This window comes from Sus scrofa, chromosome 2 (genome assembly GCF_000003025.6).
Source record: "Sus scrofa isolate TJ Tabasco breed Duroc chromosome 2, Sscrofa11.1, whole genome shotgun sequence".
In the NCBI taxonomy this organism is placed as follows: Eukaryota; Metazoa; Chordata; class Mammalia; order Artiodactyla; family Suidae; genus Sus; species Sus scrofa.
In genome coordinates, this window is record NC_010444.4 from 100,957,462 (window position 1) to 100,983,317 (window position 25,856).

Below are 25,856 nucleotides of genomic sequence, written 5' to 3' on the forward strand. Positions count from 1 at the left end.
GGCAGGAGCATTTGTCTAAAAACAGAGTGAACCTACCTTAATTTTAAAATACTTATTATAATTACTGTTATTATTATTTTGTCTTTTTGTCTTTTTACGGCCGGACCCACGGCATATTGAGGTTCCCAGGCTAATCGGAGCTGTTGCTGCTGGCCTTCCCCAGAGCCACAGCAACGCCAGATCCGAGCCGCATCTGCGACCTACACCACAGCTCATGGCAACACTGGATCCTTAACCCACTGAGCAAGGCCAGGGATCAAACCTGCAACCTCATGGTTCCTAGTCGGATTCGTTTCCACTGCACCACAACGGGAACTCCCTAAAGTACTTATTATTAAAAATGCTAACCATCATGTGAACCTTTAGCAAGAATAATCAGTTTATTGGTGGAAGGTCTTACCTCCCATGTTGATGGCTGTTGACTGATCAGGGTGATTGCTGAAGGTTTGGGTGGCTGTGACAGTTTCTTAAAGTAAGATAACAATGAAGTTTGCTGCATCTATTGAGTCTTCCTTTCAGAAAAAAATTTCTCTGTAGCATGTGATGCTGTTTAATAGCATTTTACCCAGTAAAACTTCTTTCAGAACTGGAGTCAATCCTTTCAAACCCTGCCATTGCTTTGTCAACTACATTTGTGTAATATTCTAAATCCTCTGTTGTCATTTCAACAATTTTCACAGTATCTTAACCAGAGTAGATTCCATCTCTAGAACCACTTTCTTTACTCTTCCATAAGAAGCAAATCCTCATCTATTAAAGTTTTATCATGAGATTACAGCAAATCAGTCATTTCTTCAGGCTCCACTTTTTTTGTTGCTGTTGTTGTTTTGGCCACACCTGCAGCATGCAGAAGTTCCCAGGTCAGGGATGGAATCCATGCCACAGCACTGACTAGAGCTGCAGCAGTGACAATGCTGGATTCTTAACCCTCGAGCCACAAGGAACTCCAGGCTCCACTTCTAATCAAATTCTTTTGCTCTTTCTGCCTCATCTTCAGTTAGTTCTTTAACTGAGCTCTTGAACTCCTCCAAGTCATCCATAGGAGCTGGAATCTGCTTATTCCAAACCCCTGTTAATGTTGATATTTTGACTTCTTCCCAGGAATCCTGAATGTTCTTAATGGCATCGAGAATGGTAAATTCTTTCCAGGAGTTTTTCAATTTACTTTGCCCAGATCCATCAGAGGAACCACCTCTATGGCAGCCTTATGAAATGTATTTCTTAAATAATCAGACTTGAAAGTTGAAATTTCTCTTTGATTTATGGGCTGCAGAATTCATGTTGTATTAGCAGGCATGAAAACAATAACAATCCCCATCAGAGATCTTGGGTGACCAGGTGCATTGTCAGTGAACAGTAGTATTTTGAAAGGAACCCTTCCTTCTTCATAAGAGTCTCAATAGTAAGCTTAAATTATTTAGTAAACCATGCTGTCAACATGAGGCAGAATGTTAACTCAGGTAGCTAGTGAAGGAGCATGGGCTCAGATATATTCTTTGATATGGATATTAATTAACATTTGTGGCTTAAGGGCTCTAGGGAGTAACACCTCCACAGGCCTTGTTTTATTATAGGAAACACGCATTCCCCAGAGGCTTTGTTTACTATAAGAAATGTGAATCTCTAGCCCACTCCTCAACTGATAAAAATAAATAAATAAATAAAAAATTAAAAAAAAATGAGAGGAATGGTGACTTAATCTAAGGAAAGAAAAGGACAAAGAAACCCTAAAACTTATGGGACATTTCCAACCCTAAAACCCCTATTGGAAAAGGACTGATGTAGGTAATTGAGCAAGGTCAATGGGAAAAAAATCACATCTTTCTGGACCCCACGTTGGTGCCCCTCCCCACCTTTAAGAGATAAAAATCTCTATAGGACCATAAAGAAGGGGGATCTTCCCCCTCCCAGCAACCCTGGGAGCTATTTGCTTTCCTTTAATAAAGACTTTGCTTGCTTGCTGCCTGTGTGTTCAAGGAGTTCATTCTTTGACTGCTGTGAACAAGAACCCAGATTCCGGTATCATCTTTCTGGTATCAAACAGATGTGCTATTACTAGGCTAGGCTCTATTGTTCCATTTGTATAGCACAGGTAGAATAGTTTGGGCATAATTATTCTGGGATTTTTTGAATGTCAAATAAACACTGGCTTCAACTTCAGGTCACCAGCTGCAAGAGCCCCTAACGAGAGAGTTAGCCTTGTCCTTTGAAGCTCTGCAGCCAGGCACTGACTTCTCCTCTCTAGCTATCAAAGTCCTCATGGGATCTTCTTCTAAGGTAAGGTTGTTTCATTTACACTGCAAGTCTGTTGTTTAGTGTAGCCACATTCATTAATTATCTTAGCTAGATCTTCTGGCTGACTTGCTCCAGCTTCTACATCAGCACATGTTGGGCCACATCCTCAACACATGGAGTCAAAACTGGAGCTACAGCTGCCAGCCTGCTCCACAGCCACAGTAATGCAGGATCTGGGCTGCACCTGAGACCAACACCACAGCTCACAGAAATGCTGGATCCTTAACCCACTGAGCGAGGGCAGGGATCAAACCCACAACCTCACGGATACTAGTTGGATTCATTTCCTCCACACCATAACAGGAACTCCTTGTTTTACCTTATACTTTTATGTTACAAAGATGGCTTCTTTCCTTCAACCTCATGAACCAAACTGTGCTAAGCTTCAAACTTTTCTTCTGAAGCTTCCTTATCTCTCTCAGCCTTCATAGAATTGAAGACAGTTATCACCTTGCTCTAGATTAGGCTTTGGCTTAAGATATGGCTGGTTTTATCTATCAGATCACTAAATCTGACTCCCTGTCAGAAATAAGGCTGCTTTGTGGAAGTTCCCTTGAGACACAGGTTAAAGATCTGGAGTTACTGCAGCTGTGGAACAGCCTGTGGCACAAGTTTAATCCCTGACCTGGGAGCTTCCACATGCCATAGGCACAGCCAAAAAAAATTAAAATAAGGCTGTTTTGCTTTCATATCATTGATGTGTTCACTGGAATAGCATTTTTATTTCCTTCAAGAATTTTTCCTTTGCATTCCCAACTTGGCTAATTGGTTCATGAAGCCTAGTTTTCAGCCTATCTTGGCTTCTGACATGGCTTCTTCACTAACCATAATCATTTCCAGCTTTTGACCTAAAGTGAGAGATGTTCAGCCTTTCCTTTCACTTGAACACTTAGAGGCCACTGCAGGGTTATTAACTGGCCTAATGTCAATATTCTTGTATCTCAGGGAATAGGGAGGTCCAAGAAGAGGGAGAGAGGCAGAGAACACTGGATGGAGTAGTCAGAACACACAATATTTACTGATTGTTTGCTATCTTAACACAGTCATGATTTGTTGCACCCCCAAACAATTACAATAGTAACATCAAAGATCACTGATCCTAGTCACCATAATAAATATAATAATAATGAAAAAGTTTGAAGTATTGTGAGAATTACCAAAACGTGACACAGAGACATGAAGTAAGCAAATGCCGTTTGAAAAATTGTGCCAATAGACTTGCTTGACACAGGGTTGCCACAAACCTTCAATTTAGAAAAAAAATCCAATATCCGTAAAGTGCAATAAAATGAGGTATGCCTATATTATATTAAACAGCCACAAAGGAATAGGAAATAGATTGCTGATTTTTTTTTTTTTTTACAGATTTGTAATTCTCTACTACTACCCTTTCTCTGATGACAGTTTAGCAGAACTGAAAATACAGAAACAGATTAGATTAAAATCCATATTTTAATCATCAAATTGCCAAAGTTTCATGAATCTATGTTAATTAAATAACTTGAGTCAGGCCTTCATTTACAAATTTACTCCTTAATTATTGTGATTATCTCCACTTTAAAATTCTTCATCAACTGGAAATTAATCTCATAAAACAAAAAAATATTGTGACATATTAATGTTGACATAAGACAAATATGAACATTTTAAAGGATTCCCCCCCTTTACTGTATGTACATGTAGGAGGTGAATATGAGGTAATTATTCAAACATTTCAGATATCAACTATCTAGATAACTGAAGGAAATATTTCAAACTTAAATTATTAACATCTTTTAATTTTCAATTTTATTCGTTATATATATATATACAGATTCAAATGACTTATATGTCATTTTTTAGTTGCCTTAAAATTGAAATGAACAGCATAATCAGAACTTCACCAGAGAATAAAGGTTTCACTCTTAACAATATACATTCTCACTGGTGTCTGATTTCACATCTTTTGCACATAGTAGCTTCCTCCACAAATGAGGAGTCATGAAGATTAGCTTCCATGGTGATTCACAAAACTAAGCAGTGAATGAATCCCTAATGTCACATATGCTATTTATACTCAGGATCATCATGGGCTTACTAGTAGCCCACTGAAGAGCATTATTTAATTATACATATCCAAACTGTAGTTAAGCTTATATATTAAAATGACAGTCTTAATTTTTTAAATCTTACTTTCTTAAAATTTATTTCAAGGAGTTATTAGACCAGAATAGAGAAGATAAAACTGTAGTCTAGGAAGAACATTTTTGTCCTTCATATCAGTGTTTTGTTTAAAAAAAAGAAAAGGAGAGGCAAAAAAATCTATCATGGAGATTTAAGGTGTTTGCATTAAGGACATAGGAATATACATGGGACTGAAAGTACATGATACTAAAGGGGTTATGTGAATTATAATCAAAATCACTTATAAAGCAGTAGATTTTCTTATAAAAACAAGAAGTAGCAATCTGCAAGTTTATTGTTGGGATCTCTTATAATCTTGGGTATATAGCCCAATGTATGACATGGGACTAATTGAGTCTAAGTAATGAAATTCATAGAACAATGAAAAATGAATATTTGGCTACAAAATCATCATGTGGTATAATAATAATGATGTTCCATCAACATAAATACATCTGTATTCTGGGAATGGAACACCATTAATAACTCCAGAGTCTTCAGGTAAAGGAAGAGAATCCTCTAAACCAGCAAAAGCAGGATGGTTGGAACTCACTCTAGGTGGACGAGTAGGAGTAGGGGAAAAACCAGAAGCAAAGGCATTCCAGACACAGTGGGGGAAAAGTTGACCTATAATGGAAGCCATAGAACTATGTTCCCATCTCAGTATCACATCAAAAACCAAACAAAAATACAAAACCCAAAAGGAATGAAGCAGTAATGACACGCCTTAGAAATTACCTGAATGAATCTTCTAGAACCATGGACTATCTATATTTCCCCAAACTCAAACACTCTCTCTTTTTTCATCCCCCCCCCCCCCCCCCCGTGTCTGGTTTAGAGGCTTCTCTGCATCCAAGAGCATTCCAGACAAATCTCTAGTAACTCTAAAATTTGAAAGGATTTGCCCCACTGGAAGTGATCTAAGGGCAGAAAGTGTATGTACCCTTCCTTTATCTTTTATTCCCCTGCTTTGGCTCACTTAGTAGGCATTCAAGGCATGGCTGTTGCCCTAAATCAAACCACAAAATCAACATTCCAGAAGAGCTCTGAGAAAATAGACTGCCAACATACCATGGAGTTTATCTGTACTACAGTTAAGTTTGAGTGCTTCATCCAAGAATTTACCCCATGCATCTTTCCTCTAAGCTCTAATTTATGCTCCTTCCTCCTCTCAGTATATTTCTTCCCAAACATTGTCCACTGAAATCCCATCTACCTTCAAGGTCTCCATCAGATTACCTGTTCTCAATGAACATATTTCTTATTTTCCAACTAGATATAATTCCTCTGTTTTTAACTCATGGATTTATTTTTGTTCTTATGAATTTAATAAGTTAAGTTTAGGCTCTCATTTATATATTTATCTCCCTAAATATCTTTCTGCTTTTGTACTGGCTATTAAGCTTTTGTACATACCGAGTACTTTATAAATTGTTCTTTAATTAAATGCAATTAATCTAGGGCAAAACCAATTTTTAGTAATGTTACGTCTTTAATAGATTATAAATATTACATTACATAGATCATAACTATAAAAATGTTTTCTTTTAAAAAATCGAGCTCTATGAACAGATTACAAAAATATATATATGGATTTTCACAGTATTTAATTGTATTAAATGTAAATAAGAGGATACAACTAACTAAACCAAATCTTGTGATTCTTGATTCAGATTCAATTAAGATTTTATAATAAACAATTTGATCTGGTACTTTTAGACATTTTCTCTATATGGTGAACCAATTTAAAAGAATAAACTGCACTAATCTTAAGCTGGTTTAAATATGAGAATAAAAACTATTCATATTAATCTATTTTAAATATTAAAGCAGACTCTTCTACTTGAAAATATATATGCATCAGAAAGATCTGTAATTCAGACTCCTCAATTAACCATTGATCCATTTTTGTTAAGTTTTATGTGCTCCTTTAATTTGATTTTTTCACTGATTTTGTAATTAAATAAATTCAAGCTACTAGAATCCTTATCATTCATTTTCTCTCTTACAAGATAATTAAGTATTGGGTTTTAATCCCATCAGGAGAGGGTTCTGATAATGTTCTTCCCCCTGTGGGTCCCACCCTTGTAGCCCCAGGGGGTGAAGCCTGCCAGGTTTCCAAAAGGAGATAAAGTTTGGAGTGACTTCTCCACCTAAGGACCAGGACCAGGAATCTGCCCCTTCCTTGGCCTCCCCTAGGAGTTGTCATATGACAAGTCATTCCCATCCAACCATAAAGCATTTGTTGACAATAAGTAGATGGTGTGTATTTCAGTGTCTTCACAGATGAGCTACAAGTTCTATCAAATCATGCCTGTTGAGGATTACTTTCTTGAAATTGAACATGGAAATATGTACTTAAGCCTTCAGCTAGGTCTGAGGGAGGAAGCCTTCAGTCAAGGCAAGTGCAAATATGCTCTCCTGGGCCAGAGTCTCCAAGAGGCCAGATAAGGGGATATTCTGAGAGAAGGAAGTTCCTAAAAACCAAGAAGTAAGGCCCTGTGGACAAAGGAAGAGGAAAGCATTATAGTCTCCGCTTACTTTCCAGCCATTTTGTCACCAAGAGGCCTGAGCATTTATGATTTCAAAGTCATGGAAAGTCTAAGGAGTTCCCATTGTGATTCAGTGGCAATGAACCTGATTAGTGTCCATGAGGATGTGGGTTTGATCCCTGGCCTCAGTTCAGTGGGTTAAGTGTGAGCTGCGGTGTAGGTTACAGACACACCTCAGATCTGGCATTGCTGTGGCTGTGGCTATGGCTGGCAGCTACATCTCCAATTCGACCCCTAGCCTGGGAATTTCCATGTGCTGTGGGTGAGACCCTAAAAAAGCAAAAAATAAAAAATCTAAGTAGTCCATAGGAATGAGGCCTCTACCTCCTCATTCTTTGGTTACGTTCCTTCTTTCACTGAAGAAATAAACATGCAGTTTTAGTTCCTTCACTTTCCTTCCTAAAGAACCTTGTCTTTTTTTTTTTTTTTTTTTTTTTTTGGTGAAATCCACTTCCCTTGCACAGGAAAAAAAAAAATGTAAGGGTTGGAAGTTAGGATGTATGTGGTTTGTTAGATATTGTATCAGGGTCTATTTTTCTCAAGCATACCTGTGCCCACAAGTTCCAGCCAAAACTGTAATGGGTTATTCTCCTTAATGATCTCACTTCCTCAATTCTGTTTAGTAATCCCTCTTCCTTCTATGGAAGACTACCTGTAATAAAACATTTTAGGGTTGAAAAGAACCTTAAGGGAGTTCCTGGTTGGTTTAGTGGTTAAGGATCCAGCATTGTCACTGCTGTGGTGTGGGTCTGATCCCTGGCCCAAGAATTTCCACATGTCATGGGTGGCCTCCCCACCCCCACCTCCGGCCCAGTCACTTATTACAACCACTACCCAGATCCTCCTGAAATCCTAGTCAGGTAAGGACAACTGGCCTGTACCTCAAAGCTAACAGTTTTAGCTAATCAGATAAAATAATCTATGCCAATAACTAATGGAGGAAGTCTGAAGGAGATTTTTGGGCCTTTCTTTTCCCAGGCAACCAACATATGTTTATAATGGCAATTCACTAAAGATAATGTTTCATTCAGTATTTCAGGTAAGAAAGGAAGAAAAGAAAAGGAGACAGGATGGTATATTGGTAGGATGAAAGGGTCCTCTGAGTTTTTTTTTTTTTTTTTTTTTAAGTGAGTTGGACCATTTATTTATTCTATGCATAACCCTGATCCCATGTATTATTTTGAACAATCAGGAAAAATAACTCTAGATGGTAGAAGGAAAGTGATATGGAAAAAAAAAAAAAAAAAAAGCAAGGATTCAAGGTGCAAGAATGTAAATTCTTAAATTGGAACCTAACCTGGAAAATAACAATGAAATGTGCTATGGGGCCATTTGTGACCAATGATTGAAATGGCATTTTGTATTTCTTTGTAAAGATGTACTCTTGCATAAATAGCTTCAATAATCATAAAAGCATTCCTCAATGCAAGAAAGCATCATTTTATTTTTTTTATATGCAGTTCATATGAAAATGTTATGCTTTATTTAACTATACACCAGATACTCCTTATTTCTAATAGTGTCAATATGTTTTTATTGGTAAAAATCAAATATATTAAAACTATATTTTGACCAAATAACATTTTATTATTTCCTGTTGTTGTTTTTAACTTTGAAAAGTTAACCTCACATTTCATTTTCACTGCATTATCAATACTATTAAAAGTATTGTAGTAATAATAAAAAAACAAGTAAAGAGGCACAATGAGACATTTAATTCAGAGAGTTAGTTAGTGACTAGCCAATTATCTACACCACCTTTCTATAGCCTTTGTCCCACACCCTGGCTCTCTTTAGCTCAAAATTGTGCTGTGAGTGGACTGTGCTCCCTTGTGAGCTGGGTCCTGCTGCTAATCTTTATAGAAACTGATGGAATATTCCTGCTGTTACCTTTTCTTATCAGTTTGCCACATGTTCTATTCCTACATGCTCTTCTGAAGAGACAGGAGCTACATATGTGACTCTGTCATGTCAATCATTTGACATTTTCCAAGTGAAATGAATATGCAAGATTCCACATAAAGTTTTGTAAGCGTTCCTACAAAGTACAAATATGCTGAGTTTATCTAAGATTGTTCTACTCCAGAAGTATTATGAAAGGGACAAGTGAAAATATATTTTCGGAGTTCCCGTCGTGGCGCAGTGGTTAACGAATCCGACTAGGAACCATGAGGTTGCGAGTTTGGTCCCTGCCCTTGCTCAGTGGGTTAACGATCCGGCGTTGCCATGAGCTGTGGTGTAGGTTGCAGACGCGGCTCGGATCCCGCGTTGCTGTGGCTCTGGCGTAGGCCGGTGGCTACAGCTCCGATTCGACCCCTAGCCTGGGAACCTCCATATGCCACGGGAGCGGCCCAAGAAATAGCAAAAAGAAAAAAAAAAAAATATATATATATATATATTTCCTTTTTTAGGAAGCATTAAAGATGTCTTCTTTAATTATTACACTAAATATTCTCTAACGAACAATGTATGCCTGTTAATAATTTTTGTCTTGCATAAATATGACTGTGTTCTAATGGGAGGCATTTGAAATGCCTTAGTTCAAGAGTGAATCAAAAAAAACCCCTCTTTCAGATTCATCTCACTATCTATCAGGTGATACTATTTTTCCAATAGTCTTTACTCTATCCTTTGCATTCTACATTTTTTTTTTTTGTCTTTATTTTGTCTTTTTCCAGGGCCACACCCGCGGCACATGGAGGTTCCCAGGCTAGGGGGTCCAATTGGAGCTGTAGCTGCCGGCCTACCACAGAGACACAGCAACTCAGGATCCAAGCTGCGTCTGCGACCTGCACCACAGCTCACAGCAACACCAGATCGTTAACCCACTGAGCAAGGGCAGGGATCGAACCTGCAACCTCATGGTTCCTAGTCGGATTCGTTAACCACTGAGCCACTGGCGGGAACTCCTCCTTTGCATTCTAAAGAGCTTTATGTCTAGCCTATAATTATTTTCTGATAATTAGAGTAATTCATGATTAATTGTTCAAAATGATTCCTCATCCAAATCAAATCCATTTCTTATCATATCATTAGAAAGTTACAAATATAATATGAGAATGCAAATTTCTGTCAGAAGGGAATACTTTTTAAGTTTTCTTTAAATAGCATTAACATCTTTCTACCAGCAAAGGCCCCATGATTCCCTATATCATTTAATATGGACCATGAAGTGATGACTATTAATGGTTTTGCTAACTACTAATACTAATACATAAAGCATTCCTCAGGATTGCTTTATACTGACTATGTCAGGATTACTTATGCTATGTAGGAGGGAGTAATTTGCAATATTCTTTGTCTTTTTTTTTTCTTTTTTCATTTTAAGGCTGCACCTGCAGAATATGGAAGTTCCCAGGCTAAGGGTCAAATTGGAGCTGCATCTGCCGACCTGTGTCACAGCCACAGCAATGCCGTATCTGAGCCACATCTGTGAACTATGTTTCTACAGCTTGTAGAAACACTGGATCCTTAACCCACTGGATTCAAGTTGGGTTCTTAACCCAGGGAGCCTCAATAAGAACTCCTGCAATATTTTTAAAGAAGAGCTGCAAAGCAGTTAAGAGCTAAAAATGACAAAGGGCAAACAGTAAACATGTTAACTTGGGAACCTGGGTGTCTTAAGATGTACTTTGACATGGCTCATGCCTCTTGGTGGACACTCACTTGCATCCTGCTGATGGCTAAATCTCCCTTTCCTGAAATTGCCCTAAGTTCCACTTCCTTCCTTTAAGAGGTAGCTACTTCCCCCTGATAATTCCTAGGGAGGCTCAGGACCTTTCTGTCTCTAAGCCAGGATCACGCTTTGTTTGTATTCTATGCTTCTACCCGACACTTGGCTCTACTTTGATTACTGTATGAGACACGCACTTGGCTCTACTTTGATTATTGTATGAGACACAACTATCTTTCCCCAGAAGATGAGGTCTTTTCTACCAGTAGCCTTAATATACATTTGCTATGCATAATCAAAATTTCTACATATATATATATTGAATACCTTCAGTGTGCAAAGCCTTAAATTTGCATAATCTCCTAAATGAAGAAAGTTGAACATACCAACTGTGTGTGACACAAACAGTTCTATTAGATTCAAGCAAGGAGAATAAAGTTATATATTCATAAGCGTGAGAGTGAGGAAAAAGATCTTTAGAAATGGAAGCTAGTTCTGGAACTCAGGAAAGGAGAAAATAAATCTGGGAAATGCTAAAATTATTGCTAGAGGATTCTGGTCAGGACAGGTAACCTTGATCTTCATCTTCACTAAAACTTTTCAATTTAGGTTATTTGCTTTTGTCCCCCAAATGGGGGCACAACTCAATTTTTATAATAAAAAATTAAAAGTTTGTTTTCTCAAACATCCAGATTTTCAGAATAGCTTTGACAAAAACTTGGAGAAAATGCACAACTAGGTATAAGTGACCTTAAAAGTGTGTGATGGTGATTACTGTGCTTGTTAAATAGTCTATGTGGCTCTTCTTAGAACCATGTGACTAGTTTTGGCCAATGGACTGTGAGCAGAATTATTGTGTGTCAACGCACTTACCTGATGGTAGGAGGACACCCTGCACTTATCTGCTATCACCAAGACAACAAAAGAGTCTGAAATGGCAGATTGAAAGACAGAACGACCTTGATTACTGAGTCACCACTTGGAAGATACTGCTCTGCAGGGTTGCCTAGACTCACAGTATGCTTTCTTCAGCCCACAGAAGTCATTACTGTTCATCCGTATTGTATATAGTTGAGTAGAACGTCAAGGTACATCTTTGTACTGAATGAAATTGTTTCATACAGGCCCATTTCTCATCTAAATACTAGAGTAAGTTTACACAAGCTGCATAATATGTTGTCCTTAACTCATCACCATAAATGCAGAAGCCCCTCTCTGTATTTGCAGAATTCATTCTATCTATATCTTTCATATTGAGAGACAGCATGAAAGACTGCATACTGTTTATTAGGAGGGCTATTTCTTTTAAAAGCTCATCATACAATTAAAATTTGTATTACTATTTTTCTGTAGTTCACTAGGTACACAAGGAAGGCTGGAGATAATAATAGAATAATTTTATTTATCTATCTAGAAAAGTGCTTTGCTATGCAACTCTTTGAAAACTGATTTTTTTTGTATTTTTGGTTTATATATCAGAGTATTAATATTTTAATCATTACTTAGCTGGTTGGATGTTCAAAGAGTTTAAGAAGTTTCATCATGGCACCATTTAAATATTAAAGACCAGACAAATGACTAATTATAGATTATTCATATAATAAATTTGAGACCTCCATTCCATGAAATATTTTGTAGCCATTTAACATGACAATGTAGAACATCAACTTTCAGATGGAGTGCAGTAATAACATTCATTTAGTTAGAGATGGGGACAGTTAGGCAGCTGACATGCTAGAAATGTGTGTGGACCTTGAAGCCTATCTTATTTATACTATAGCCTGATTGTCAAAATTTGACTATGTTCTTTTAATTCTGTGCAAGTGAGCATGTGAGTTGCTTCAGGGGAAAAATATAGAAGTATCATGAAAAGAATATTTGCTGGTAGGACAAGTAAGAAAGAATAAAGACAAAAGAAAATGAGCTGGATTGCCAACTCATGGCAACTACATAGAATGGCAGGGATTGACGTAAGGATTTAGCACTAGGGAAGATATTAGGTAAAACTAGAGAATATGAATTGTCTGCTTTGAAAACAGAGACTTGTCTAAATTGAGGTACGGTTATGTTTCACATATACCTTTTGAGGCCTTAGTTTTTTAAGTGTAAATTTTGGTTTTGGCCATGGAATTTTTTTTTCTTTTTCTTCCTTTGTTACTTTAAGATATATTTTACTCTCTACATTTGAATCTGAAGCAGAACAATTCCCATTGAGGGTTCTTGTGGAACTTCATTTTAGTTATGTTTTAATAAAGTCTTATTTGTATTGACTTCTGGGGCAGCATGGCATTCCCTAACTGATAAACTACTTGGTTTTACTTTTTTATGGAGAGATTTTAATTTAATATGATAGATTCAATTGTTGTTTTTCAGGTTTTATATGCATGCCTGGAAGCCTTTTAATAACTTGCAATAACAAACAAAATGAATGTGACTTTTAGGGTAGACACTCTTGTAATTGATATTTCTAGAAACTCAGGGCGTTTATTTATTTTGCCAAAAAATAAAGTACATTCTTTCCATCCTTGGGGAATAAAGAGTATTGGAGTTGCAATTTACTAAAAAGTTTTGAGAGATCCCATAGTTGCAATGAAGAATTTCATACAGATCTGTTTCTTGCTTTAGAAATGATCCTTGCATAACTCACAAAAAGTGAAAGATTTTTTCCTTGTCTTAATAAATTTATTTGCCTTTCTGCATAAAATTAGGGATCAAGGTGTGACAGAATCATTTAAAAATATATTAACAGGTTGTAGAAAAGATTTGTTATGAACTAAAATCCTGCATGGAAAATTATGTTATTTTAACTTTCAAAATCATATATTTTCAGTACTGAAGAATGAGATTTTGGACACAGAAGTGATTTTTGATAAGTGACAGAAATCTGCCTAAAGCCATAAAACAGGCAAGAACAAGGAACATAAGAATAGGGAATCTATGAATTAGTATGTTATGATTATTCTCTTTTATAGCATTTAAGAGCAGCTTTGAAAAGATCCAATGTCTTCAGCAGTTTAACCTTATTTCTGCTGTAACTAAGTAGCATGTAGTGTAATCCAAATTGACATGGTTCTCTTAGAAATATTTGGACAACACTTGGATAGCGATGTAGTATTACTGAACAATGTTTTTGTATGATAAACAGAAATAGAAATTTGAGATTGAAATGGCCTTTTCAAGGGAGCAAGTCATACCTATGAAAACACAAGATAGGTATTAAAGTTTTTCTCTTATTCCTTGATATTGAGCCTCTTCAAGTGTTTATGCATTAGTCAATTTGACACCTCAAGGATTCCTAATTGTTGTGAAGATGTCAGCATGCTGACAATATTTTTTGAAAGTTTTTGTTTTTTTTTTTAAAGTCTGAACCTGATTGGGCCCAAGACTGAATATAATTTTCTATAAGAGTTATAGGGTTGATGAAATACTGAATGGGTTGTGGGAGGAGGGAATGCAGCAAGTAGGGTGGTAAAGAGGAAGTTAGAAGAATATGAGGATTTCAGTAATTTCCTGCAGTGATAATACTTTGTCTCAGCTCTCAGGAAACAAAAGTAACAGTTACTATTTATTAAGCCGGGCTAGGAAGGTGGAGAACAGAATCACTGAGACTTAGTTTCTTCATCCATGTATAAGGGAATTGTATAGCTCACAAATTACTGTGAGGATAAAATTATGTAATATATACAAAAGCTGTTCCAGGTTAAACTATACAAAAGCATTCAAGGTTTAACGTCCATAGGCAGACTTTCATAAATAGAGGAACAACTAGAGTCTTTCAGGAGATTATGACTACCTTGTAGATATGTTCTTGATGTAATGGACACACTAGAGAAAAAAATGGTATATCATGAAAAAAGAATTCAAGGTTGAAAGAAATAGTGCCTAATGTACACATCGTCTATGTCATCAAAGACTACAAAGTCTCATGAATTGCAAATCTTCTAGACATTCAAATGTATAATCTTAAATGCTTTTGACTTATCACCAGCTGTTGCCAAACTCATATTCTTATTGCAAACATTATTTTTATAATTTCTAAATTTAAGTTGAAATGGGAAAATCACATTGGACTAATTACATCAGACTTACAAATGATAACTGTTAATATAGTTATTAATATAGTCTGCTCAGGGGAATGAATGGGGTTTGAAGGTTTTTTTCCTCTGATCTCTTTTATTATTTTCATTGTAGCAAAAAATTTTAGGTAGACTTGTGAAATTTTCCTGCTTGTTTACAATACTGAAATAAACTTCCTAGGTCATTCATTTCTCTCTTGCCTGCATAAAAATGCTGTATGATAAATATTCCAAGGAGAGTCTGATGTCAATATTGGTCCTTTCTCCTAGAGTTTTCATCTCTTCCACTTTCTAAGCTTGAGTATCTTGGAGTTCTCTTAGATTCTTGTCTTTCCAGCCATATATTTATGTTCAGCAGGTCATATCTATACTTCCTTTTCATTTTTTTTATTCTTCTTTCCTACTTTTCCTGCTGATTTCATTGAGATGTTGCTCTAATAATCTTTTGCACAAAACCTTCTAAACTCTTTTCCTATGACACTGCAGCAAGCCAAGCAAACCTACTCCTTTATCAAAGACTTTTTGACTTGGGGCAGGGTGGCTGTAGGAATATGTGTAGTTTGCTTTTGGCAGAGAAGATTGTTCAGCAGGGACATTGGGCCTGAGACCTAAACAATGAGAAGGGATCAGCTGTTCAAAGAGTTGGAGGAGGAACATTCTAAGGAAAGAGGGGGGCGAGTGAAAAGGCTGAGGTGAGAGTGTGAGTTTGGTGTATGAGGAAAAGAAGGCTGGCAAGGGGGATGCAGGTAGTAGGAAAGTCGGATTACACAGGGCCTTGTAGGCATTTATAGTTTCCCTAAGTATGCTGGAAAGTCATTGAGGGCTTTTCAGCAAGGAGAGAGCCAGGATCTGATTTACTTTTTAAATGGTCCCTCTGGTTGTTGATGGATAGATGCTATGGAGATGGAGTCAGGGGAGCCATCCCCAAACACTCCAGGACACTCTTAACTACTTCTACTAAATTTCCTGGAACTTTCTCTCTTACTCACTTGGTGTTTAAGTATGTGAATCTTGTATTATTCCACTTCACATGTACAGCACACAATTTTACCAAATGCGCTTTGAAGGACCCCGTATTTTAGCCACTGTGTCTCAGGATTCCTTTGCACTTTCCTTAGCATTTAGCCAAATGCTTTGTACCTGATAGATACACAGACATTGCAATAATTGTTTTTGTTTTTTTTGTTTCTTTTTGTCTTTTTGCTATTTCTTGGGCCGCTCCCACGGCATATGAAGGTTCCCAGGCTAGGGGTCCAATCGGAGCTGTAGCCACCAGCCTATACCAGAGCCACAGCAACGCAAGATCCGAGCCATGTCTGCAACCTACACCACAGCTCAGGCAACGCCAGATCGTTAACCCACTGAGTAAGGGCAGGGACCAAACCCGCAACCTCATGGTTCCTAGTCGGATTCGTTAACCACTGCACCACAACGGGAACTCCTGCAATAATTGTTGATGGAACCCTACTATATTAACTACCTATTCTAGCAACATAGAACATACTTGAGATCTGCAGAGATGACTGTCCAAGCAAGAGGTGGCCCTTTACATTAGCTCGTCTAGCGATAGTAAGCAGCCTGAAAACAGGGCTTTTGAGTCTTCTGTATTTACTGAACCTCATTCCATGTCAACATCTAATAGAGTTCATTAATATGGCTGGAGCTGACCCAAAGTTTGTTGAGAACATCACATGCTACCCTTAAGATCTGAACATGTCATTGTGTGCAAATTTACCTTCCAAAGGAAAAAAGAATAGTAAACAATATTTGTGCTCTAGTTAATGATATGCACACTGTAGTATTTAGGAAAGTGTACTAATGGCTACAACTTATTTTGAAATGCATCGAAAAAATTAGATGGATGTGGGGGTAGAAAGGTAGAGAGATTGTTATCTGCAAAGGCAAGGAGAGTAAAATGGCAGAATCAAAGTGATGGATATATGGATATTTAGTGCAAAAATTATTTCAACTTTTCTATATATTTGTAACTTTTCATAGTAAAGTATGAAAAATTAGTTGAAAGTAATAACTAAAAATTTATATTAACAAAATGATTAAGATTATACTTATTCTACTTTTGGTTTTATGTATCTGAGCTTTCAGGAAATCTTCTAATCCTTACATAGGTTTAGTCTATTGACATATGACTTTGAAAATTGCCCTAGCTTCCTGTTGGCTTTATCAATTAGAGTTTTAACTGTAGTCACCTATATTTTCTAAATAATGGCTATATCTCTGATAAAGTTTCCTGATCTATATAATTCAGAAAACAAAGTTCAGATACTAAATCATTATTAAAATTGAGTGTTTCGTGATACTTGGCAATAATTATAAAAATAATTACTTATTACTTTGGGGGCAGTAACCTCTTATCTTAGCACTTGATCATGAATCAGTAAAAAGTACAATCAACTGAATACAGCAAGAGTTTCTCCCCTACTCTTTTTTCTCTCCCTTCCCCCACCGTCCCATCCCCCACTTCCTCAACTTTTTTTTTTCTGATGAAGAGGAACTGCAGGAGGTAGGTAAGCATGGCATTCAAATTAGAGGGGAAATTATCAATATTAATACAAGATTAAAATTCTATAGCTAGATTTGTCTTCTTTTAGCATGAAATTTCTAAAAACCTGAAGCACTCCTGTGCTACTGTATAACCTAAAGATGAACAATTTTTCTCAATTTGTCAACTTTCAGTTTTCACCTTTTAAGTTCTAGACAATTTATTTTAATGTACTGCTTTTGTGACTGATTTCAACAGAAAAAAACTGTTCCTTAATTTTTCTTTTAAAAACAATAGCATGCACAGAGTTCTCTGGTGGCCTAGTAGTTAAGAATCTAGCATTGTCACTGCTGTGACGCGGGTTTCATCCCTATCTTGGATACTTTCACATGCTCCATGTATGGCCAAAGAATAAATAAATAAAACAAAATGGAGTTCCCATTGTGGCGCAGCAGAAACTAATCTGACTAGTATCCATGAGGATGCAGGTTTGATCCCTGGACTCACTCAGCGGGTCAGGGATCCAGGACTGACGTAAGCTGTGGTATAGGTCGAAGACATGGCTTGGATCCAGAATTGCTGTGGCTGTGGCATAGGCCAGCAGCTGCAGCTCCAATTTGACCCCTAGACTGGGAATTTTCATATGCTGCAGGAGTGGCCCTAAAAAAAGCAAAAAAAAAAAAAATAATAATAATAATAAAGTAAAATAAAATGGTCTGTTTCTACCTTTAAAAAAAAATGCATTTTATCACATGAACACTTTTTTTACTCTAGGAAAAATGAATGGAATGTCTATCTGGAGCATACTTTTAACATTCAGTTTATATTGCTGACAATTGATATTTTGGAGACTTGAAGTGGCCGCACAAAAGTAGGCCTGCTTCAACTGGGCTAACCTTTGGGTAATGATTGAAGACAATAGAAGCTTTAAGTTTTTAAAAGGCCTGTCCAAGTGTCGAGAAATGTGAGAAATGGGTTCAGAGCTGTGTGGACATGAATAGGTTGCATGAATTTTGACGCAGTCTTATAGGAACACATTGGAAGATCTGGCATCCTTAAAATTGAGCATATGTCATATCAACATTCCTAGTACAAGTATTTTGTTACTGCTTCTCTGCTCTAAATAGCTCTGTGCAAAGGCACATCAGCGAACCAAAACACATGGAAATGGCTGTTCAGTGATGTTGAGCTATGCTACAGTATCAATTTGCTGCTGCCTTACCTTTTCCTACACATTTGCCAATAGAAACTTCTACTCCAGCAAAAAAAAAAGAGAAGTAAATGAATGAGGGCAGGTTCCATTTCTCAAGACATATCAATATGAACCAGTGGTATTGTCTGTTTCCTGAGACTACTGAATCAAAAAATATATGCACCTCTGCCTTAAGGAAGAAGCAACTCTTTACATCGCCCTTTATATTTACAATTACTTAATTACTTTATTTTGCCAAAAGTAAAGGTCATTAGAATCATCTCGAAGCTTGACTTACATTTCAGAAGTAGCCTGCAAGTTGTACAATCTTTAACTATGTTCCATTTAATACATTTAATAGATGTAAAAACTCACAAGTGATGATATAAAGGATAATTTGCGCTTGCAATGCATTTTTGTCCAATTAATAGATTGCCTCTGTGTTGCATATTTTGCATGACAAAAGAGCAGAATATTAAACTGCCATTCATAATGAAAATGCACTTTGCAAATTAAAAGTGCCGAAACAGAAATTTTTCACCCTGTTTAGGAAATAAACAGTCCTTAACCAATTAAACTGCATTGTAATAATTCTATGATTTATTGCAAGTTGTTTAACTTTCAAAACTCGGCTAACCCATATTAAGGTCACAATCCATCATGTCTTGCTTGGAAAGCCAGCAAATAATGGCTGTTGTATTAGCTGCTTTTGATGATAGTATGAAAGAAGTATTAGCACTTGTCAACAAAACTGCTTACAACATAACATTAGCATGCATGGGCTGCTGTACCTATTTATTATTCTGGCAGCTTCACACATATTGTTACAAGCTTATAAAACATTTTGTCGGGTGGAAACCGAATGTACACTGTTTGGTTTTCTGATAGACTGGCAGCATAAATGTCTGGGCTGACTTAGTTTAGTTTAAGTGTAAATAGAGACACAAATTCTTCAACCTGTTCTCTTATTGATACTGAAAAGTGCTGAATTATTCAGCATCCAACTCTTCTGTTTGTGTCTATCACAGTTATCAATTACCCATCAGTCTTCTTGTCAAAACAGAATGGATTAATCTGGCTGAAAATAAGACAAATAAATGGATACTATAACAGGGGTGTGGGGTTGCCAGACTGTCAAAGGGAAATCCAGGCAGTGACATTTGCCGTCAAAAATGGGATCTCTGGCTTAAGTGAGCAAATGATTCCCCTTTGTGAGCCAAGAATGCACTTAGCTCACCGTAAGTAAATCAATCTGCCTTCTTTGACTGCTAATGCATTAGCACTGAGGTAATAGTACAGTTTCTAAAATTCCTTCATGTTTAAATAATTTTGGTCATTGTTATTGTCTCTCACAGGAAATGCAGATGCATTCAGATATTTTATCTTGATAAAGAGAGGGTTGCCGGGTAAGGAAATGGATCCATTCAACAATGAACTTATTGCTGATAGTTTTGTGCCACTTTGTAGGTTTCAGCTGATGTGATACCAAGTAACTCTTTGCACAGATGGCTGGTGGAACCCATCCAGCATCTGCAAAGTCCATCCCTGTTTTCTTTCCCAAACATTTTATTTGGAAATCTTGTTTGGCAAACTTCCCGAGACTCTGCCTCACTGTTCAAAGTACATATTTCCAATCTATCTCATTTGGCCCGTCCATAAAAAAAGAGCCTGCAAAGTGCCTTCTTATTTGGCACAAAAATTACAGCCACAGACTGAAGCAAGTTTTAGGTTCCTAGCCAAAAATTTACAAGAATTTTATCTTAGATGCTTCCATGCTGGACTGTTTTACATAGTCATCGTTAACATCTGAAGTCTTCACATCATGACAGGATCAAAGCTCCTCAGTCTGTATCAACTGATAGCTTAACTTTAGCAAAAGTTCCCTCTCATTCCTGTTTTCATTTGTATCCAAACCATTGTGGACATGGCTCTTACTTGGACTATAGTGTGATGAGTTATTTAAAGAGAGCTACCTGCTGAAAAATGCTCTATCCATTTGATGATGAATGAACAGATTACTTTTGAATGAATCATCATCTTTTTTTTCTTTTTCCTGTAGATCATGTAACTAATTTAAAGCATTTAAAAAGCAAAGCCAAAACCCCTTCCTATATCTGGGCAGTCTGAAAGAGGTCATACTAAAAATTAAATTCCAGGTACAACTGTCACAGTTCTCTTAAAGACTTTGACAGACTGGAAATTTCAGTCTCACATTCCCAGAATGTTACCTCAAATTTCTCTTCAATGTAAATCAGTTTCCCAGAACTTCAGCATTAAAAGGAAATGCACTAACTGGCTTGGTCACAACTCATCTTTGCTAAATTTCATTTGTTTGGTATATAATCCCAAAACTGCCTCATGGAAGGCAGCTGTTTAAAATGTGTAAACACTGAACTTGTCTTGAAAAGGTGGTATTTTTTTTAATCAGTAAATTTACTATCTTAACTTTGTCTCTCTTGACCTTTTGTTTTTAAGTAACTAACTCGTAAACGGAAAGGTAGCATTGTATGGTTTTGCATGGCCTCAGAATATTTTCAAAGCTTTAACTTTTAAAAAAAAATTACTTGCAATACAGCTATGTATCATGACCTTATTTCCAAATTCCAGATGCCATTTTCCATTCTTAGAGGAACTTTTCAAAATACATGCCTGCTATTTGAGATCCAGCTTAGTCAAGTCTCTCCCAGTGGTTCCCTTTTTACCAAAATCCCAGTCAGTGGCCAAGTCCTGCAGAGTGTGCCTTTACAATGTCTCTTCTTATATTCTCCCTTCAACTACCACCACCACCGTGCTTTTGCAATCCCCACCAATTCATTCATACATTCAAGCATGCACCAATTCATTTCTTCAGCAATTCTTTGAGTGCCTAACATGAGTGGTCTGTCTGCTTCTGTCTTTCTAATACCACTCTCACTGTGGCTTTCTGTCCTCAGCCTGAAATGACCCCTCTGTCATCCTACTATCCTTTAAATCTGAGTTCAAACGCAGCCTCTTTGTACATTTTTCTTATTCCTTCAACCACGTGTTATTTCTTACTTCTTCAAGTCTCTTGAGCATTTTTCTATTTCCTTTATTACAATGTGGGAGAATTCCTATCTCAGTTACTATGTGAGGCAAGTTACATACCCAACTGAAGCCTCAGTTTCTTCTCTACAATTGGAGATATTATTCCATAGGGTATGAGGTTAAAGGAGACTAACGCCTGTCAAATACTTAGGACAACGCCTGTGAAGAGTCAAATTCTTACTTGTTATATTATTGAATGAGTAATTTACAAATGTCTACATTACGCATATCTCCTGTAATATTTGTGTGTTGAGAGGTAACACTTGTAATTGCTTTTGATGTTTCTGAGGAGCTTAAAACTACATTTACCTACTATCCCAGGTAGTGGGCCCGGGCATCGAATTCTGGGCCGAGCACTCTGGACCCAGCTACCTGTCTTCATTTACTGGCCGTTACCAATTACTAGCTCAGTTTTCCTTTTTCTTTTTTTTAAAATGGAAATTCAAGCAGTTAAAACTTTCTATATCTCACAGATAGTTGTTAAGATTAGCTCAAGGTAAAATGTTTAGCAACAGTACCTAGCCTATACCAAGAACTCCATAAACCCATAAAAGGTTTCAAAATGCTCCTTGAGAAGGGAAAAAAAGAAAAAAGAATGCTCCTTGACCTAACTCTAGGCAGTGAGAAAGGACCGTTAAAATGAATGCATAATTCCCTAAATTATTGTCATATCCTTCTATAAGTCCTTCCTGAATAACACTTCTCCCTATTCCAGTCTATCTTGTATCTCCCATACTAACTAAAAACAGCCAAAGTATATCAGGCCCCAAAGAGGTGGTGGTTCACGTTCTACCTGGACTGGGACATCAGTCTCTCTTTCCAGCTTTCAGAGTACCTCCTAATCATCTCCCTTCTCCTGGAATGTTATACCTCATTTTCTCCTTTAAGTCTATCTTATATCATCCAACACTTCAGTTACTGACCTGTGGGTCCATAAACTCCCAAAGAGGCTACACTCTTTCTGGCCTTGTGTCTTTTCTCATTCTGGTCACTTCCTTTCCTGCCCCATACATCTAGAAACATCCTTCCTATATGTATCTGTCTCTCTACATTTAAGATGTTTGCCTCTGCCACAGAATTTCTGACTTAGCCCTCAAAGATCTATCATCCAAATGCCCGAAGCATTTAAGAGATTTTACCACACAATTTAGCTATCAATCACAAATTGTCTCACAGCATTTGCTATGTGTTTATTTGCTTCTCCAGAGATATTTCACTATCTTTTCTATTTCCTAGCTCTTTCTCTTTCTTGGTAAATCCACAAATCTCTCTGGACAGTCTTCCTGGTCGGTCATGGTAACCATGCCAATTGCCCTCCAACTGTCCTTGCTATTAGCTGAGTCTGTTTTAATGCACCAGTAAGAAGTTTCCTGCTTTCCAAATTGTATTTCCACCACTTCTTAGAATAAATGACATTTTTATTCTACATCCAGCCTTACCTGATTAAGGCAGCACTATATTTTGTGGAAGAAGCATGGACTTCAAAGTATTAGCATTTGGGGCTTCAGTCTTGGTTTCATTTTCTAACCTCATGATCTTTGGCAAGTCACTTTTCTGAGCCTCAGTTTTGCTCAGTATAAAAATACGGAGTTCCCATCATGGCTCAGTGGAAACAAATCTGACTGGTATACATGAGGACAGAGGACTGATCCCTGGCCTCGCTCAGTGGGTTAAGGATCCGGTGTTGTCATGAGCTGTATATAGGTTGCAGGCTTGGCTTGGATCTGATGTCGCTGTGGCTGTGGTGTAGGCCAGCGGCTACAGCTCTGACTCAGCCCCTAGCCTGGGAACTTCCATATGCCACATGTGTGGCCCTAAAAAGACCCCCCCAAAAAATAATTAGTACTGAGCTCACAGAAAAGGTATGAAGATTATAGGAGATAAAAAACAAAGTGCCAGACATATAACAGGGAGTAAACTTTAGATACTTCATCCCTCTAATTAATACGAAACCATAGTAATAATAATATCTATGGTCTATCTGTATTTTATATACACACTGACACAACCCTCATTACTCTATAGATTAGGATTATGTCGGGTATTTATGCATCCATTTCATACCATTCACAAATGGTTAATTCTCTAGGAGTAGCATACATCTCACTGTTTCCAAACTTAACTAAGGGCTCTGTCATGACACCTGTACAAGCCAAAACTTACTAGTTGTTTATAGCTGATTAACATTGGAAATTATTTTTCAAATGAAACATTGGTCTCTTTTCTCTCTCACATTTAAGGAAACTGAAGGCCAAAGGCTGAAAATTCCCTTGGTTAAAGATACAATGCAGAGGAGTGGAATCACCATATACGTGGCTTGCCTTCCAATTTTTGAATTTTAGAAATGTATTCTGAGATTGTGAGTGTTTTACAAAGTATCTAATGAAAATTTCCTCTACAGCAGTCACAATTATCAAGCCAAAACGAGTCTCATAACTGAAATTACCTTCAAATTTCAATAAATCCCTCAGCAAGCACTTGTTCTGGTTGGCTGTATCCAGACTTTGGTTGAGAAATGAGTGGTTTAAAACTGAAGTTGGCTGAGTTTCTGAGTATGGAAATCCGAATAAAATATTGAATTCGTGGGTTTAAATGGGAAGCAAATTTGTAATCTACTTTTTCTTTTCTTCTTTTGGGGACAGTCTAAATTGCTCAACCTAGGCTTTTCATTGTTTCTAGCTACAAATATTTTCATCTTCCCTGGAGACAACTAACCTTCTGAGTGAGAGTTAGCATGCAGGGGTTAAACAGCCTCTGTGGGCAGGATACAGAGCAGAGGAAATTCAAAATTGTATATGACTTGGACATGACTGAAACAACAGTCTATCACATACGGTGGTGAGGACAGTTTCTACCCTCACAGGTACATCTTTGAGAAGAGACAAGGTCTTGAGAAACCACAGTTCTTACCACTGGCTTTTAGGAAAAGGAGAGGCAGGGAGTATTTCTCTCCTTCTTTAATCTTTTATTAAAAGGCTGTTGAGACGTTCTGACTCAGCAACTTTTCGAGTTACCCAGTCCTTTAAAGAGGTTTAAATGTGACCTCAGCTCTGCACAACTCAGACATATAATCAGTCTTCTGTTTGGAAAGCCAAAGCTTTAGAGAATCTGAGTGAATAATGCCAGGGTAATGGCATTTCAGCTCAACAATGAGATTTTTCTCCCATATAGATATAAACAGACCCTGGGAACAATTTTCAGGAGCATTTTATTGTTTTGATGGGACAGTAAAATATGAGGTTATCATGATAACAGTAAGCTATCTTTCCTTCTTCTGGAAGGAAAAGGTACCACAAAATATTTTCCTAAGTGGCAAAGTGGACAAGATCTTCTCAATGTCCTATGTGTGTACAAAGTGTCTAGTCTTAGAAGTGGGATTTCCAGAGTGATAGTTTCACCCCGTGTTGTGAAAGAGGTTGAAATATATCTTTTGTCACGGAGTGTTAGCACTGACAAACTTTTAGAGCAAACCAAGTGTCTTCCTCTACACCTTCACTCTGGGCTCCCTAATTTACCACACCTTGAATTGGGTTTCGGGAAGGAGGCCTAGGGCAGGTGGGTTGCATGTAGTAAGAAAGCAAATAAAACTCTGTAGAAATTCTCTTGAAGATGAAACTATTCTATAATTACTACTTTATTTTCACAGTAATGGTCCCCTTTGTACATGGACTATTCTAGTAGAAGTTTGTCATTACAATGGTCACTCTTATAACACATACATATAGCAGACATTTTAATAAATGGCAGAAATAGTTCAGAAGGAATTTGATCATTTCCTCTTGTTCATATTTCTACTTCTCTCCCATATCTCTTCTTTCTGTCACTTAATCATTTCCCCCATCTTTATTGCCCCTTTTATCATAATTCTTTTCCTTTTTTTTTTTTTTTTTTAGGGCCTCACCGATGGCATATGGAAGTTCCCAGGCTAGGGGTCGAATAGGAGGTGCAGCTGCTGGCCTATACCACAGCCACAGCAACACTAGATACAAGCCATGCCTGTGACCTATACCACAGCTCATGACAATGCCAGATCCTTAACTCACTGAGCAAGGCCAGAGATCAAACCCACATCCTCATGGCTGATGGTCGGGTTCTTAACTGAGCCACTGAGCCAGGATGGAAACTGTCCCATTTTCATAATTGTATAAATAAGATCAGGTCTTGAGGTAGAAATGGTGGCAAATGTGTGCAGTTTCCTATGTAGTGAATATAGGGGAACCTCCTGAATGGTCCTGACTCAAACCTCCCCAATGCCCCAAAATTTCCCATTCACCTTCCATAGTCACTGAAATTTCCACTATTACAGACTCACTCCTTTCGCTTAAATGTACTGTGCCTC

General features: G+C 37.3%; 1 protein-coding gene and 1 long non-coding RNA gene across 6 annotated transcripts in view; one reads left to right on the forward strand and one right to left on the reverse strand.

Annotated features, from left to right (window-relative positions):
* The window catches only part of KIAA0825 (KIAA0825 ortholog), a 356,819-nt gene that overhangs the window by 22,297 nt on the left and 308,666 nt on the right, over window positions 1-25,856 (reverse strand). The gene's annotated exons all lie outside the window — the stretch shown is intronic.
* On the forward strand, window positions 240-24,110 carry LOC110259688. The gene is made up of 2 exons (XR_002342052.1): window positions 240-2,277; window positions 23,758-24,110. It is a non-coding gene; the product is annotated as an uncharacterized LOC110259688 (long non-coding RNA).